General features: G+C 33.7%; 1 protein-coding gene across 7 annotated transcripts in view; it reads right to left on the bottom strand.

The window, feature by feature from the left end:
* Positions 1-4,355, bottom strand: part of BTBD9 (BTB (POZ) domain containing 9) — a 65,126-nt gene extending 60,771 nt beyond the window's left edge. For 6 of the 7 annotated variants that reach the window (XM_075377844.1, XM_075377841.1, XM_075377845.1 and 3 more), the window contains exon 1: positions 4,221-4,355. The gene's annotated coding sequence lies outside the window, so the exon portion shown is untranslated. The remainder of the gene's footprint in view (positions 1-4,220) is intronic. The other variant, XM_075377839.1, reaches the window with a different exon arrangement.
* Between the last annotated feature and the right edge of the window lie 12,440 nt (positions 4,356-16,795).

Raw genomic sequence — 16,795 nt, 5'->3', positions numbered from 1 at the left:
TACATAATACCAATCAGAGCATTAGTCATTGGTAAAGAAACTTTTATTGTTTACAAGATTGAGTCATTAAGCATTTTTATACATGCAATCAACTCCAGTGGAAAGTTGAACACACAACATAAATGTACTGTTTGGGTGCCCACATCGTTTGTAAGTCGTAAAATGAAATAATAATTACATGCAAAAATAATGTTTTGGAAAACAATATATGAGATGTAAGCACGTGACGTCACAAGCTCATAGATTTGCTGGGGCAACTATAACTGTCCACTTTATTAAACTGGAGAATCGTACCTTCCTTTCAAATGAATAACTTTAAATGAAGTGCAGCAAAAACTGTGTATATGTAATTTAATAGGTATACAAGGAAGTCGTATGGCATCCACATTAGATTTTTTATTCATTTTTTTTTTTACCTTCTTGTGTTCTATTTCAAGGAAAATGATATACTACAACACAAAAGTGTCTCTATTTTAAGTGATCACTTGAAGCACGATATAACATTTTACTGCTTTCAAAAACTTTAACAGACCATACCAAGGAAGTACACCAGAACATTAAAAAACTCATCTATTTTACTGATGGTGCTTCAAGTCAGTATAAAAATAAAAAGAATTTTGCTAATTTGTAAAGTCAAAAAAAAAGTAAAGACTTTGACCTTTAAAAGCCGAATGGCATTTCTTTAGATCATTCCATAGAAAAAACGCCTGTGATGGTGTGGAATAACAAAACAAGAGGTGGCAAGGTCAAGTCTGCAAAGGCCATTAAACAGTCAGATACTAAACATTGATGAAAAGTAATTTTGTAATCACAAGCTGCACAACAAGTATTTTTTGATTAAATCAGATGTGATAACTAAGATTGTAGGTACTTTAAAAAACTGTTTTGACTCCTGTGAATGAGTTGGTACTAGAAGCAACCACATGTATGTTCCTGTGTCAGAAGGTATTGTAGGATGTTACTTTACTTCAGACTCCAAGGACTATGAAGACCATCCTGTGTCAAGTATAACACCACTTTCACCTTAAGGAAAAGACTCTACTGCTTGTGTGTATGACGAGCTCAGGTGGATAGGAGAAATGGTAAATTTAGACTCGAAAATGACGATGTGCATTTTCATTATTTCCAACCAGCTGGACCTGCATCATTTCCAAAGTTTCAACAATACAAAGAGTGGGTACTGACCTGCAAAGTCCTGAGAAAGTTGACATCACTTAACTAACTATAGTGACTCACACAATTTCAAGAAAATTATCAGAAAAGATATCACAGCTGTTGGTTAACCACACTAAACAATAAACTTTTATTGCTACAAAAACAGGCTATTTCATTGAAGAATAATTAAAATTGAGTGACAATTTATTTTTTCTTTGATAGTGTTTACAAAAATAAACCAATATCAAAAATAAAAATGAATTCTTGAAAAAAGAAGTCAGCTACTCATTGAAATCTCAGTTTGGGTAAGTTTTACAAGCATTTTTGAATCAAAATTGTATTAGGTTACTAGTATTGGTTAAGTTATTAAAATACAACCTATCAATAATTTAAAAAAAAAAAACTATTTTAAAGATATTGAAAACATCTACTTCAACAACATAAAGGCTAAATATAAAAAATGTAAATTGCAAAGATGATAAGAAACCCCCTTACAGCACTTATTTAGCGAGTCAAAATGGTATCACAACATGTTTTTTCATGGTATTCATGATTTTTGAGAGAACTTTTTTATTAGTACAATACACAAGAAACCTTTTTATCTGCCATGAACATCTACAAAAAAACTGCACGTTGTGCAAATTTGAGATTTTTATCACAAACTGCTTAAATAAAAAAAAAATAGTTTTAAGGTCCTGAAACATGTAGGAAACAAGTGGGCAAGATTCAATTTTTTTTTAATTTGTCAAGCAACCAGCTATGATTTTTTGGGACACTTCAAATGGATTGACCCAGCATGTATATTAAGATATGAAAAAAATTAAACTGCTGATCAATCAATCACTCAGAATTACCAACAAAAGAAACAGAACCCAGGAAATGTAAATAAATTCTATATGAATAATTTTAGAAAAGACTTTGAGGGAAAAGTGAATAATAATGCTGAAATATGAATCAGTTGGGAATGGGGGGAAAATGAGGTGATCTGGACATGTATGAATGATTTGGAAATGTTGACAAAATTAAAGAGATAAAAGACAAACAGCTAAACCTTGTAAAAGAGTTGCATTGCATTACAAAGAGCACACTTATGGAGAGATGATATTTGAACAAAGGTATCTAGAGAATAAAGTTAGATTGCTAACCCAAGGAAACTTATAAATGTTAATAAATATATTATTAAGATAAAATGAACCTTACTTGAATGTTTTGGAACAGTATACTGAATTTTATTTCTATTGTTACTATCTATCCCAAGCATAAATTTATATTTAACTATGTAATTTAGAATTAACTTTTTATAATACAAGAAGCACTGGTGTCATCAGTTGCTCTGGATGTGTGAGAAACATTATTAATATATTATTAACATAACCATTACTAACAATGTAATAATAACAGGAATAATCTTTCTTCTGATTTTCACATGTTTTTGTCAAAGTACTCTTCTAATCACATATTATCTACGGCAATTCAGTTAAATGCTACAAAAATTGAAGTACCATATTAGATAACTTTATGATAACTAAATAAATATGTATTTACCTATTACATAATATCTCCCAAACGACTTTAATATGTTAAATTGCTTAATGAAAATACCCTGGCAAAGTTTTATAGATTTAAACTTAAACAGAGCAGGTTACATTTACAATATATAACCAAAGTATTTTTTAAAAAATAGTATTAAAATGATTTCAGCTAATATCATGCCCACCAGTAAGTAGTACTACTGTTATTATTTCAAGACCACTCTAGCTGATAGAGCTGATGGAAGTTCAAACTATACATATTTTGGTTAAAATAAAAAATGTATTAATTTGAAAAACATACAAGGATAGCTGATTACACCTTAATTTCAGTTTTAAACATTTCCATCAAGTTATATAATTTCATTTATTTTTAGGAGTTATCATGTTACACAATCTCTTACCGTTTTGAATAATAAAATTTTCAAAGAAATTTTACATTAATACCAATAAAAGTCCATTTATTTTATTGCCTGTATATTATATTTACATCAAAAATCCTAAATAAGTGAGGTACAATGAAACTGAAGAAATGTTAATTCAAGCATGTTTATAATACTTTGAAGGGCAACCAACATAGCAACAGGTAACAAAAGGTTAGCATAATAGGTTAGCATAGCAACATAGCAACCAGTAACAAAAAAAAAAAAGAAGAATTAAAATACAATAAACTGTTACAACCTTGCTGAAATAAAATAATACTACAAAATGTATTTAATTTGATATTAATTGCAAAGGTAGAAGACACAAAGCAAACAATTTTAAAATAGATAACCGATACCAAAATTTTGATTGTTAGCTTAAAAATAAACTGAAAACTAAAACTACACAATGTTACAGTAATATTATGTATTCATATTTAATAAACCATCTTACAAATCATAAAAAATAATAATAAATAATTTGTTACATTTTATTGGCAAGCATATATATTATTTTGAAACATGAGCTTGTAACAAAAAACCACATGATACTTCAATTTTATTTAACAAGTAAAATTTAAACTGTCTTTTAATAAATAATGAAAGTAAAGATTTACCACTACGTATGGTTTACATTCTTACTAACATAAAACTGTCATTTTTAATGGTACGGGGCTTAACGATTTTTAGGTTATTCAATTTTTTCTGTCCAAAGAGCAACCTACATAATTACCACACGAAATTAAAATTTCATAAAACGATACAAATTTAGTAATTTACAAAAATCTGATACAATGAAACATGCAGACAGAACAAACAAAACTGAATGGTCAAAATATCAACGTAATTTCATACATAATATAGAACTATAAATACTTACTTCAACAATACTCGGTTCTACACATTTGAGTCACGTACAAATTATAAAACACGTATTAAATTATAACAATGTGGAATAAATTAACAACAATTTAAAAAAATACAAAATAACCCGGTAAATTACCAGATTAACTTTCACCCGTAAAATTTCGAACAAACTATTAATTATAACTTAAGTACAAACAAGGAATCAAAATAGACGAAAAATACTTTCAAAATATAAGATTATCCTTACCTGTTACACTACTACTTACACAGATGTCACTCAATTGTTAATAAGGAACTCCTCAATTTCTAAAAGAATTACACTTCGCAAATTTTACGCAGTTAGCTACCACAGCCATTTTTACTAAGTTTCAGAATATTAATCAGTGTTGACCAAAATGAAATCCAGTAAAAAAACTATCGTACCATAGACATAATATTATCAGATTACTAGGAATTAAACAGAAGTAAAAAACAACAAATACAAATCTGTAACTAGAGAAAATTTTTGTTTAAATTAAAAATGCTGATTAATGTTTACCTAAAACACAGCTATAATCTCAGTAAAAAAAATATACCACACAACTTGTTAAGCTTTATGGTCCAACGAGGTAAAGTAGCTGAAGCCATATTCATGACTGTAACGCTTCTACCGTAAAGATTGTGAACGAGTTGGGCGTCAGTACTAAATTATTGTTGTCTAAGGCTACAGAATGAGTAAAAAACCATTCTAACGCAAAAGTGTGATTCTCCATACAACCTAAAAAATGTTTGTTTAATTGAAAAGAGACTCAAAAAGAATTGTCTGTCCTGATTACAAATAATGCAGAATGATATAAAAAAATGGTGAATATTACAAAAGTAGTATCCCTCAAAAAACAATTGTTTACCCCTAATTCGAAAAATTGATATACAAAGAAACTGAATATTATTTGTTACGCTCAAACTTCTCTAAAACACAACATTTTATTTCAAACGCAGAGAAAAAATATTTAATTAAGTCTACAAAAACTTGAAAGAAATAATAAAAATTCACTAACCACACGGGTATTTTTTTCGTTCACTAAAAAAACATAACTAACATTAAACTGGTAATGCACTCTGTTATGCATTTTATTTTACATAAAAGCTATTTTTACTATTAGATATTTATTAGTTGACACGTTTACATGTTTTTAATTTTTCTCATCATGCGAAATGAAACCGCCATTTTTATTCTTGTATCGTATCGTATCGTCTTCAAACGTACGTTTGGTTTATTTTTCTTCAGTTACAGGCTTCAAGCACCACCCACCGGTTTGGTCTATTGGTTAGCGCGTTTTCCCAATCAGCTGATTTGGAAGTCGAGAGTTACAGCGTTCAAGTCCTAGTAAAGCCAGTTATTTTTACACGGACTTGAATACTAGATCGTGGATACCGGTGTTATTTGGTGGTTGGGTTTTTCAATTAACCACACATCTCAGAAATGGTCAAACTGAGACTATACAAGACTACACTTCATTTACACTCCATACATATCATCCTCATTCATCCTCTGAAGAATTATCTAAACGGTAGTTACCGGAAGCTAAACAGGAAAAAAAAGAGAAAAAAAAAGGCTTCAAGCACCGGGTTGGTCTAGTGGTGAAAGCAAGCGTCTTCACAAATCAGCCGATTTCGAAGTCGAGAGTTCCAACGTTCAAATCCCAGTAAAGGCTGACACTTTTATACGGATTTGAATACTAGATTGTGGATACCGGTGTTTTTTGGTGGTTGGGTTTCAATTAACTGCACATCTCAGAACTGATTACTGGAGACTGTACAAGACTGCACTCATTACATATCCACATTTATCCTCTAAAGTAATACCTAATGGTGATTCCCGGAGACTAAACAGTAGTAAAAAAAAAGGATGGCGCAACTACAATCACATGTTTTAATCTTTCTCATCAAGATAAATGAACCCGCCATTTTTCCATCTATACTTCATCAGTTGACACAAACTGACCCCTGGTGGGTTTCCAGAAAATGCTAGGATATGTATCAAAAGCTTATTATGAAAAAACTTTAATAATTACACATATCAATTTAATAGAATATGAATATAATATAATAATTATCAATTAATAAGAAAAAAATATATAAAGCTACTGTAACAATTTTTTCATGTATTATTATGACAAAGATAAATACAAAAATATTACAGCTGAATTATGATCAGCTGGTCTATGATAAGGTAATTTTGAGTTAAACAAAAATAATACACATATGAAATTTATTATTAGTAATAATAAATAATACACATATAAGAAATAAGTGTTTTTGCTGATAAAACTGTGTTTTCGACTTTGAAGACAACGGTTTTGTTTTTAATATCAGTAGACAATGATGGTCAATGCCGGAAATATAAGGATGTCAAAAACTACAATCTAAAAGTGATTTTTATGGATTGTATTGATTGCTTCATCTAAGTGTTCTAAAAACATTGTTTTTTATTTATTTTGTCATTAATAGATTATAATGATACTGAACGACACTATAAGTTGATCTAAAAATATTGTTTTTAATTTGTCATCATATACATCAATTAAAGCTATTGAATCGTATATTTATGGTTGAAACTGAATGCCAGTTATTTTTTCAGAAATTGTATATGTCATGTCAAAGACGAACAGCACAATATCAGTTTTCCGTTAAACTATGGAATCATAGTTTAACGCGCGCACGTGTGTCATTCAGTTCGAAACTGTAAGACACACGTGCGCGCGCACACTAGTTTTCACTAATTTTAATTTAATTAAAATTGTATTATATTTAAAATATACATGTTAATGAGGCACTACCTTCTAGTGAATGATTATTATTTCAATTTAAGTGAAGAAAGTAATGCCTGTTGATTTTCGCAATAATCACATAACCACCTAATTGCAACTGATGGTACTCAACCGAGAAGAAGCTATTACAACTCAACTCAACCATATAACTGCACTTTTCATTGTTTGCAAATGTTTATGTTTGAATATCTGAAAAGAATAACAGCTAGAGGGAATTTATCTTGTTAATTTCCGTCCTACGAGTATGAAAACGAATATGCTAGTTATACTAAAATATAATAAACTAGATAAAAAATATCAAGTAGATTTAACAATGTAGAAATTCATGTAAATAGTGTAAAGAAAGTCTGTGATAATTAGTGGACAACATATGCAGCAGCCATTGACTATAAATTCTAATAATCACATGAAAATCTTAAAATCGGAAGTAAGAGGAGTAAAGAACTCTGATTATAAATCATGTTTTGTCAATGCTGTCTTACAAGTGTTGACATACAAGCATTGATAGTAAACAATATGTCAAAAGGACATATTGTTCACTGTACATCTTTAAAACAGAATTAATGAATTTTCTGAAACCACCTCTGTTGCATATATTAGTTAAAAATTATAATAACATTAATTTCAATGCAGATGTACTTAGTATTAGACAGTTTATAGTGATATGTATAATCATTTGCAGCAAAGAGATGCTTTACAATTTCTTAACAATTTATGTAATAAAACTAAAGAAATTAATGAAGAAATATGATATGAAATAAAATATATGGTTATGTGATGTAATAATAAATTCAAGAATATTATTGAAAAGGAACAGGACAGTTTGATATTGTAAATAGCAGAAACTGTAGATAAGAAATGGCTTACCTCTACAATAACTTCTGGATGATTTAACTAAAGGAAAAAGAGCACCTGATAAGTGCTCATACATTACAATTGTATTGTAAAGTTGATTTAATTTATGCATCGTAAATAGTAATTATACATTTAAAATATGCAACAATAATTCTCAAAAAAGAATTAACTATTTCAATATAAAAAATATATTATATTTATATATATATAAAAATATATCACAAGAATTGTGTAATATTGCTAACAATTCATATCAAGTATCTGCAGCAATATTTCATAATGAGCAGAATATGCCAAACGGTCATTGCACTAGTATGTTAAAGGAGAAAACATATTAGATTCGAGTAGACAATTTAAGAATTCATTAAGAAATATGCAAAAAAAATTCAAGAAGTGCCTATATAATTTTATTAGAGAAAAAGAAATAATCAACATAGATTTTAACATGATATAACAAATATAAGTGATATCACAACCACCAAAAAAAACAATTTCATTGTAAAAATGTTAGTGAAATCCCCAACCCCATTAATTGCCACTCCATTTAATTTTTTGGTTGAAAAGAGTTCCATAAAACAACTGAGAACAATTTCAGACGCCAAATATAAGAAAAATGGCTTAAATTGTTCAATGTTACTCTTTAACGACTGAGTAGCTTACTTTTTTTCTAAACCAGTTTTTGTTATGTTCTCTTCTTCTGGAAGGTTTAACATGTTCACATGAATAACAGGTAATTATGTTTTTAAAATATATATGGCTCAAAAACCTCCTGTACCTTAAGTCAAACTGGTATGTGTACCAACATAATTTTTTGTCAGCTTCAGATATTATTATTTACATCCACACATGAATCTTCTTTCTTTATGAGACAATGAATGTGAAAACTCAAACGACTTTCTATTATTATTATAAATTTCTTCGACCACTGTTACACCATTTCTTAACTTTTTTATTTATCTTTCTTTTAACCTTCAGCACCACCCACCTTTAGGTATTTCTTCAGAGGGTAAGATGCAATGACAATTTTGTAGCACATGAAAATGCCATACCTAACTGGGATTCGAACCTGGGACCTCCACATACCTTTATTTGAAAATTCTTTACTTACAGTTTTGTGTAGTCTCCTAATGTCATTTACAGAAAATAAATTTTCTATTTTATATTTTAGTAAATTCATGATCTTCATTTACACGCAATCAAAATCTTTTACTTTCACAAAAGAGAAAATAAGAAGAAATTTTTTAAAAAAGTATTTACAACATGGTATTTTACGGCCATAAAAATTACACATGAAGAGAATAGCCTGTATTTGGGTTCTTAACATAAGAAGAAACACAATAATGTTTGCTAACATATAAGACAACAAGAAAATACAGTCTTTGACAGATGAACATAGAAAAAAATACCCATGTGGCAAGTGAATTTTTGTAATCTTTTTTCAAGTTTTTCCAGACTTAGTTTATTCAATTTTTTTTCTGTGTTGTATTTTTTTTTAAACATCAAATTTTACCAAATTTAATTTTTTTTATTTACGGAATATTGCTTTTAGTCACTTCTACAGTCAATTCCAGTGACTGGTGCTGTTGTTTTTCAATTGAAGTCAATTGATGTTATTGCTAGTAGATTCTTGAGTTAGAAAAACATGAATTTAAAATGCAGCTGGAAGGGCTGTTAAATTTGAATTGTCTCACTTAAATTTAGCACCAGCAATTCAGTAGTTTGATGTTTATTTCATTCATAATATTTGAGTGTATTTAGATTTGGTCCTGTTTTGGGCATGTGTAGAATACCAGAGTTAAATTTGAAATTCACTTTTTGATTAGTTTAATGTTATATATAATATTTTAATGTAATCTCAATATTCATATTTGGTTAATTTATGATTTACACCTGTATATTTGTGGGTAAATATTGACTGTTTATTGTTGAGAGTGATTTTAAGTTTTCATTGTGGACTAGAATCTTGTGTAGTCAGAGCGGTTTAGTTTGTGTGCTGCAAGGGTATTAAGTTGTACTGCAAGGTATCCTAGTAAAGGCAGTTACTTTTGTATGAATTTGAATACTAGATCGTGGATACCAGTGTTCTTTGGTGGTTGGGTTTCAATTTACTATAAATCTCAGATATGGTCGACTTGAGACAGTACAAGACTACACACTTCACTTACAGTCATACATATCATTCTCATTCATCCTCTAAAGTAATACCTTACAGTGGTTCTGGAGGATAAACAGAAAAGAGAGAGAGAAAGGTATTAAGTTTGTTTGGTAATTGTGTTTATTGTGTAATGATTTGTTTTGCTATACATTGAAGGTTACATTATATCCAAATTTCTTTTTATAATTTTTGAGTTGCTTTCTGTGAGAGTTTATATGTAGATTAGATGGATATAATTTTTGTTATATTTATAGTATAAGAGTGAATAAAAATGTCATTAAATTATTTCACGTATACTAGATAGATATATTTATAGTGTTGAGTTCTTTTATGTAATTTTTAAGTGACATAGGTGTGTTGAATAGTCTGTTTATCACACTTCCACTATAAAGGGGAAAGTCATGTGAAGATGGACTTATTCAAATTTTTACTAAAAAACTGGTCTGCATATATAAAATTTACCAGTAGTACACTAATTGGATGACAACATACATTTTTATCCTAAAAATGTGTTCAATCCTCAAGATATAATATACTCTAGGTGGGAATTCAAAATACTATTAATATTATTATAACAAGCTTATGGTTGATTAGAACACATCAAATTGAAACAATATATTTCATGTTATTGCAAACAAAATTCAATTTGATTATTTTACATTATAAATAATAAGAATATTAATATTATTATTTTGTTATTTTTTTTTTAGGTTTTATGGGCATCAACTAGGATGGTCATTAGCCCCTTTCCACATAAAAAAAAAGAAAATATTTCATTCACACCTAGATCAAAACACTTATGAGACAGTCAGAAGACTAATCTTGTCAAAAATATATCATCTATAAAAGACTTGTTGAAGGATATTAAAACCTAAATATGGACAAGATGACAAGGGTGTAAGAGACCTCTGCCACTTAAAAACTAACACACATTAAAACACTAAAAACTAACACATGAAAATACTTCAAAACACATTAAAAAAAACAATGTAACTCACACTGAAATTTTTTCACTAATTATAAAAACTAAATTAAAATCTTAAATCAATAATTAAGTCAAACATACATAAGAACTATCTTCTTAAAATTTATTACCTAGTTTTATTATTAGGCCATCTTTTCTTTCTTCTTTTTTCCATCTTCTGGAAGGCCTCAATGTTGAACTCCAGGGTGTCTTAGGACTCACAGATGGATTCTTCTCATTCTCCACATTAAATCACGAAGGATCTCCTGCTGCTGGCATCAGATGATATTGGCTTCAAGCAATTGATACTGTTGATAATTGATGATACTGTGTCAGCAATTGCAGCAGTGCAGGCTTCAGGGTCAAAACTCAATGCACTCTTTGCTAAGGCTTGCGGAGCAACTAAAGTGTCCACCTTTTCCTTTAGAGACCTCCAAGCGTCTGAAGGCTTCATTTTTCTTTGTTCCTTTTTTCTAAAAAAAAATACTCTTCTAGAAAAAAATTATGTGTTGATGTGAATCAACACCTAAAAAAAGCAACAACCATAAATAAGCCAAGAATCACATCTTTCAAATCTTCAGTGGGGTTATACTTTGAAGCTGTGCTAACCACAACTAAATTGGACCATTAATGACAATCTTGATGACAGTGTATCAGAGACCTGCCATTTTAATAACACTATCATTAGATAGTGTTATTAAAATAGATAGTGTTATTAGATAGTGTTAGATAGTGTAGAAAGTTATTAAACTTTCTACACAGAATGGCGGACTTACTGTCATGTTCAATGAAGAATCTACTCCAACCTTGGAAACCTGGCAGCAGGTCACCCCTTACCAATATATGGCTGCTGCACAAAAACAACACTGAGACTCCGCTGATCAACAATATCACCTAACTCTACTTGGACAACACAGGCACCTAGCATTCAATCAAATATACCTAACCATCCAAAGAATTAAAATACATATCTGCCACACATAAATAACAGCCACAGTCGTACTGTTGACCGGGTGCCTGTGTTCTTTGCGTAACCTTTTACAGTTGATGCAAGCAGGAGTCTCAGCCTTTTGCAGACAGTCATCACACATGTGGCTCTCATCACCACAATGCGCGCAGACCAACGGGTACTTACAGAATTTGGCTTTACTGCCGAAGTGACGACACCTGAAGCACCTCAGGATGCCAATGTATGTCTTAACATGACAGAATGTGAATTCAACATACAACCTTCCCTCTGAAAGAAACCTTTTGAGAACAGCGCCTAGTTAAAAAACTCTGTGATAATGCTGGGCATCACGTTTGCTTGTTTTGAAGAACATCCTGCACTCTTGCCTAAAAGAAGGCTTATCCAGATCGGTGTTCTGCTTATGGATAAGGGACAGAACCTCCTCATTGGATAGGTGTCAGTCAATCATAAGCAATGACATAGGCCTTACATTTCCTTTTGGGATCGACTTTCACCTCCAACTTTTTAAATGAATGGAGACTTCATGATGACTTGGAAAGACTCCCTTTCATTGCAACAACTACCAAACCTTTGCTGGTTTCTTTGATCTCCCTAATTTTAAGGTTCTTCCTGTTGCCATGAAGGGCAAATGAAAGTCCTCCTTGAGTTGCCTACTATTCTTAGTAGACCTCTCAGCCTTGATTACAAAGAAAGCCTTGGGCTGTTTCTTTCCTTGGTCAGTTTCAGATTTGCCTCGCACAACTTCGGCATATCCTCTCAGTTGCTCTGAGGCTAGAATGGGTACCTGAACCACTTTGACCTTCTTGGGCTTGGAGGCCACACTCTAAAACTTTCTCCCGAAGTAGATAAAACTTCATGAAATGGTCAAAGTCTGGGAGAAATCGACTCCTTACCCCTGTATTGACGCTGCAGGGTTCTCAACAAAAGTCAGAAAATTCTCTAGGCTTTCCTGTGCCGTTTACACAATTGGTACAGAACTGCTGGGTCTGTCCTTGACCTTTTTGAAATCAGCAACAAAATTTGGATTGTCTACCCCGGTAGGTGTTGTAAATCCTCACATTCAGAAGAGGTGGAGAGAAAGCATTCCACCTTCCTCTTCCGACACTCCCTGCACTTTCACAATTCTGTGTTTGTCATGGCCGGAGATACCACAGCCTGACTAATTAACAAGGCGCTCACTGTAGCGAGCCACGGGTAGCCGGAGACCTTGATATTCTCCTGTCATTCTTTGCACCTCTTTGCCGAAAACTGGATCGGAAACGTAGAACACACAATCACAAATTACATCCCTCGTTCTGAAAAGAATGCAAGCAGTACTAACAGGGCTGATCAGCTGCTTGTTACAAGGACTTATGACCAGGAGTCGTTGCCACCCCTTCGCCGTGGTGAGGCGAGTACACGTCAGTATAAAGCGCCTTAAAACAATGTGCCCGTAAGAGGAACAAATATAAGTCTAATAAAGTGACGCTAAACTGTAGCAGCAGTTCAACACCCAGTAAGACTCGAAACTAGCAGAAGGTACTCACACGACCACTAGCTCAGAAAGCCTGAATATAACTCAAAAGCACAGCAACGTTGGCCACATTGAGAGGGACCAGAGTTTTATACATGACAACTCCTCGCTACATGCGCACAGACCGACGCTTAGTTGTAGAATCTGGCCCTATGGCCGAAGCGACAACACTTAAATCATCTCTGTACGTTAATATATTCCTTGACGCGACAGGATGAAAAGTCCACATAAATTCTACCCTCAGCCAAATAACTTCTTAAAGTGATCATAACCTACCTCGAATATACCATGATACCTTTGGGAATTACGTTTAGCAGTTTTGAAGAGTAAGCTATACTTTTGTTTCATCCAAGTCAGTGTTCTGCTCTCGGATGGGAGACAGAACCTCCTTATCAGATATACGATGGTCGATGTCAAACACGATGACACGCGGCCTGCGCTTTCTTTTAGGGTCCACTTTAACCTCTAACTTCTTGATTGTGGGAGACTCTGTGATGATTCGGACAGTATCCTGGTCATCAGCTACAATGACAAGACCTTACTGATCTCTTAAAAGAGCCTAATCCTGAGGTCCTTTCTGTTGCCACAAAGGGCAACCAGAAACTCACAACCTGGCTTGTGCTAGCGCCGGGATGGGTTTTTGGACCACTTTCACCTCCTTGTCCATGACAACTGACACATAGAGGTGGGTCCATATGTGGGTCATCAGGATGCAACGGCTCACCACAAACGCAGATTTGTTTTCTGGTACACCTTGCCGCTGTATGTCGGAATCGTTGACATCCTAAACATCGCAGTAGTTGGGATAAAAGGACGTACATCCAATCTATGAAATGTTGCTTTCATTTTCTCCAGACACTTCGGTTTATTGAAGGGCAGGACGTGCGACGAACAGGGAACATGCAACAACTCCTAAGGCATGTAATACTTCGAAGATTTCCTCTTCGGTGCAATTCAACAAGTTCTTAAACACAATATTCTTTGAGGTTTTAATGTACCGTACGGCATGACCTCAATGTCTAGTATTCCAATTTTCTTAGCTTTCAGTAACCCTGACGATTCACGTCGTTCACGGTTTCTACAAACAGTCCAACTCCTTTACCGGTCCTCCAACGATTTCTTTGAGCTATCACGAATGGACTAATTTTACCAAAATTTCCTTCATTTCTTCCAAAAACCAAATATTATGATATCACTGTAGTTACTTTCGGTCGAAACTTGATTCGATCCGGCTTCTTTATATTTGAAAACTCTAATTCTTCCTTCGCTTCGCTTCCGAAGATAAAGGCTCTCCAGGACCAAGGCTAAAATCCTCCAAGGGTTTTTATGTGAACCCTCTGCAACGGATGTTCTGAATGTTGAAGCATCTATAGCTTTTATTATCGCCAATCAATAAGTCACAAGTTGCGAGCGGAGAGATAGTTGAGTGTGATCCGGATCAATAATCCTGCCTGGGTTCCCCAGTCAGCCGCCTCCTATTAGTTTAACCCGGACTGGGGAGTCAGGTACTGCCTGACCCATTATACCGACATACCACGGTCAAGCCTCCTGTCATTGCTGCAAACAGCGGAACCAAGTAGACACAGCAACAACTCGGGACTCCAATCCCGTACTCCAAAGGGAAGCTTCTGAACAAGACCATTGCCCCGTTAGCCGACATAAATGAAGGTACCGAAGTACCATTAAGTACCACCCCAAAGATGTTATTGTGCAAAGATGTTATTCCACGGACGTGTGGCTGGATTGTGTCCGGGACATTATTATTATTCCCGATATTTACCTCGTCTCCGACAAACTGGACACGCTTCTCCAGGACTGGTGGGTTCTTGAAGACTACACCGGCAGCGACCACCAATACATCTTGTTTAGGGTCCTAGACGAAGCACGGAAGCACAGGGGAGCGCCCGGGGCCCTCACGGCTGGTGAAAAGATACAATGTCAATAAAATCGACGAAAAGAGATTCAAAGAAAAGATCTCAAGATCTTTCAATGTGCAAGAAATTGCAAGTTGAAAGATTTCAACTTGCGATTGAAATCTTTCACGAACGCCTGGTCGGCTGAGAAAAAGCCGGGGAAGAAACGGTTCCGTCGGGCTATAAACATATCGGACGGTTTTCGAGCCTGCAGTTCTGAAGGTCGCCGGCGTTATACTCACTACTCTTTTGACGAGGGAGAGCCAGGCTGCCTGCAGGAGGCAAAAATAAAACAATGCTGAGTTAAAGAAAAAATTATAATTCTATATCAAACAGAAAAAATTGGGCTGTCGAAGACCGGGAGAACTTCTTCGGAGAGGAACGAACTCGCACGTTCTTCGCCTGGCAAGAGACCTTGACCGCGAGACCAGAGGTTGATGGACCATAAGGCTTATCCCTCTGGTCAGACTTGGACAGAGCCTCTGGTCATGACCTTGAGCATGACCTCTGATCAGAGCGGTGGCATACTACATGACACAGTTTTTAACGGGTCACAGGTACTTCTGCTCTTATGTCCATGCCATACGGAAAGCACTGTTCCCCAACTGCCACTATTGCGTCGATGTACCGGACAATGCCGAGCACCTCTTTTACAAATGCACTCAGTGGGCAGCAGGTACGAGACACTAGAGCACTAAGCTCAGCTCCCATGATGTGGTTGATGATGCTGTGTGGTGCTCTGAGGAGCTGGTACAATATGCCCCAATTCATCAGGGTTATTCTCAGGGCCAAGAAGTGGCGACGTGGGTAGTCCTGAGACAGGTGTAAACTAGGTAGCGGCCTTCTCAGGATAAGATAGGAGGACACAGACTGAAGTAATGCATATGTAAAACAGTTCCAGGTCAAGTCCCAATAGAAGGTGGGGTGGTTTTAGTCAGTAGTGGTAATGGTAGTTAAGCCACCGGGTTGGTCTAGTGGTGAACGCGTCTTCCTAAATCAGATGATTTGGAAGTCGAGAGTTCCAGCGTTCAAGTCCTAGTAAAGCCAGCTATTTTTACATGGATTTGAATACTAGATCGTGGATACCGGTGTTCTTTGGTGGTTGGGTTGCAATTAACCACACATCTCAGATATGGTCGAACTGAGAATGTACAAGACTACACTTCATTCACACTCTTACATATCATCCTCATTCATCCTCTGAAGTATTATCTAAACGGTAGTTACCGGAGGCTAAACAGGAAAAAAAAGAAATGGTAGTTGGATAAGACCACCAGTGAGAGCCAACATTGCACATAAATGAAATGCATTTCCACCTCCCCCCAAAAAAAAATTTAATTGGGAGTACTTACTGGATAATTTATAATAGTTATTTAGCAAACTTTAATAAATGTCATTTATTCCTAAAAAAAAAAAAATAATAATTTCCATTTCTATCAAACTGTACAACAAAGTATTTTTGTGTTTCAAGAAAAATTCTTTGACCTATAAGAAAGGATCTTACTATACTTTGGTTTCTGTTTTAATAAATTAGTTAATAGTTTTAATCTAATTAATTCAATTAAAAAATGTTCTTCTACAAAATCAATATTACTTTACTGATGAATCTTTGAATAACATTAATTAGCCTGAATTTTTGTAT

The sequence above is a fragment of the Lycorma delicatula genome, chromosome 10 (genome assembly GCF_047948215.1).
Source record: "Lycorma delicatula isolate Av1 chromosome 10, ASM4794821v1, whole genome shotgun sequence".
Lineage (NCBI taxonomy): Eukaryota > Metazoa > Arthropoda > Insecta > Hemiptera > Fulgoridae > Lycorma > Lycorma delicatula.
This window is presented reverse-complemented; position numbering and strand designations above follow the sequence as displayed.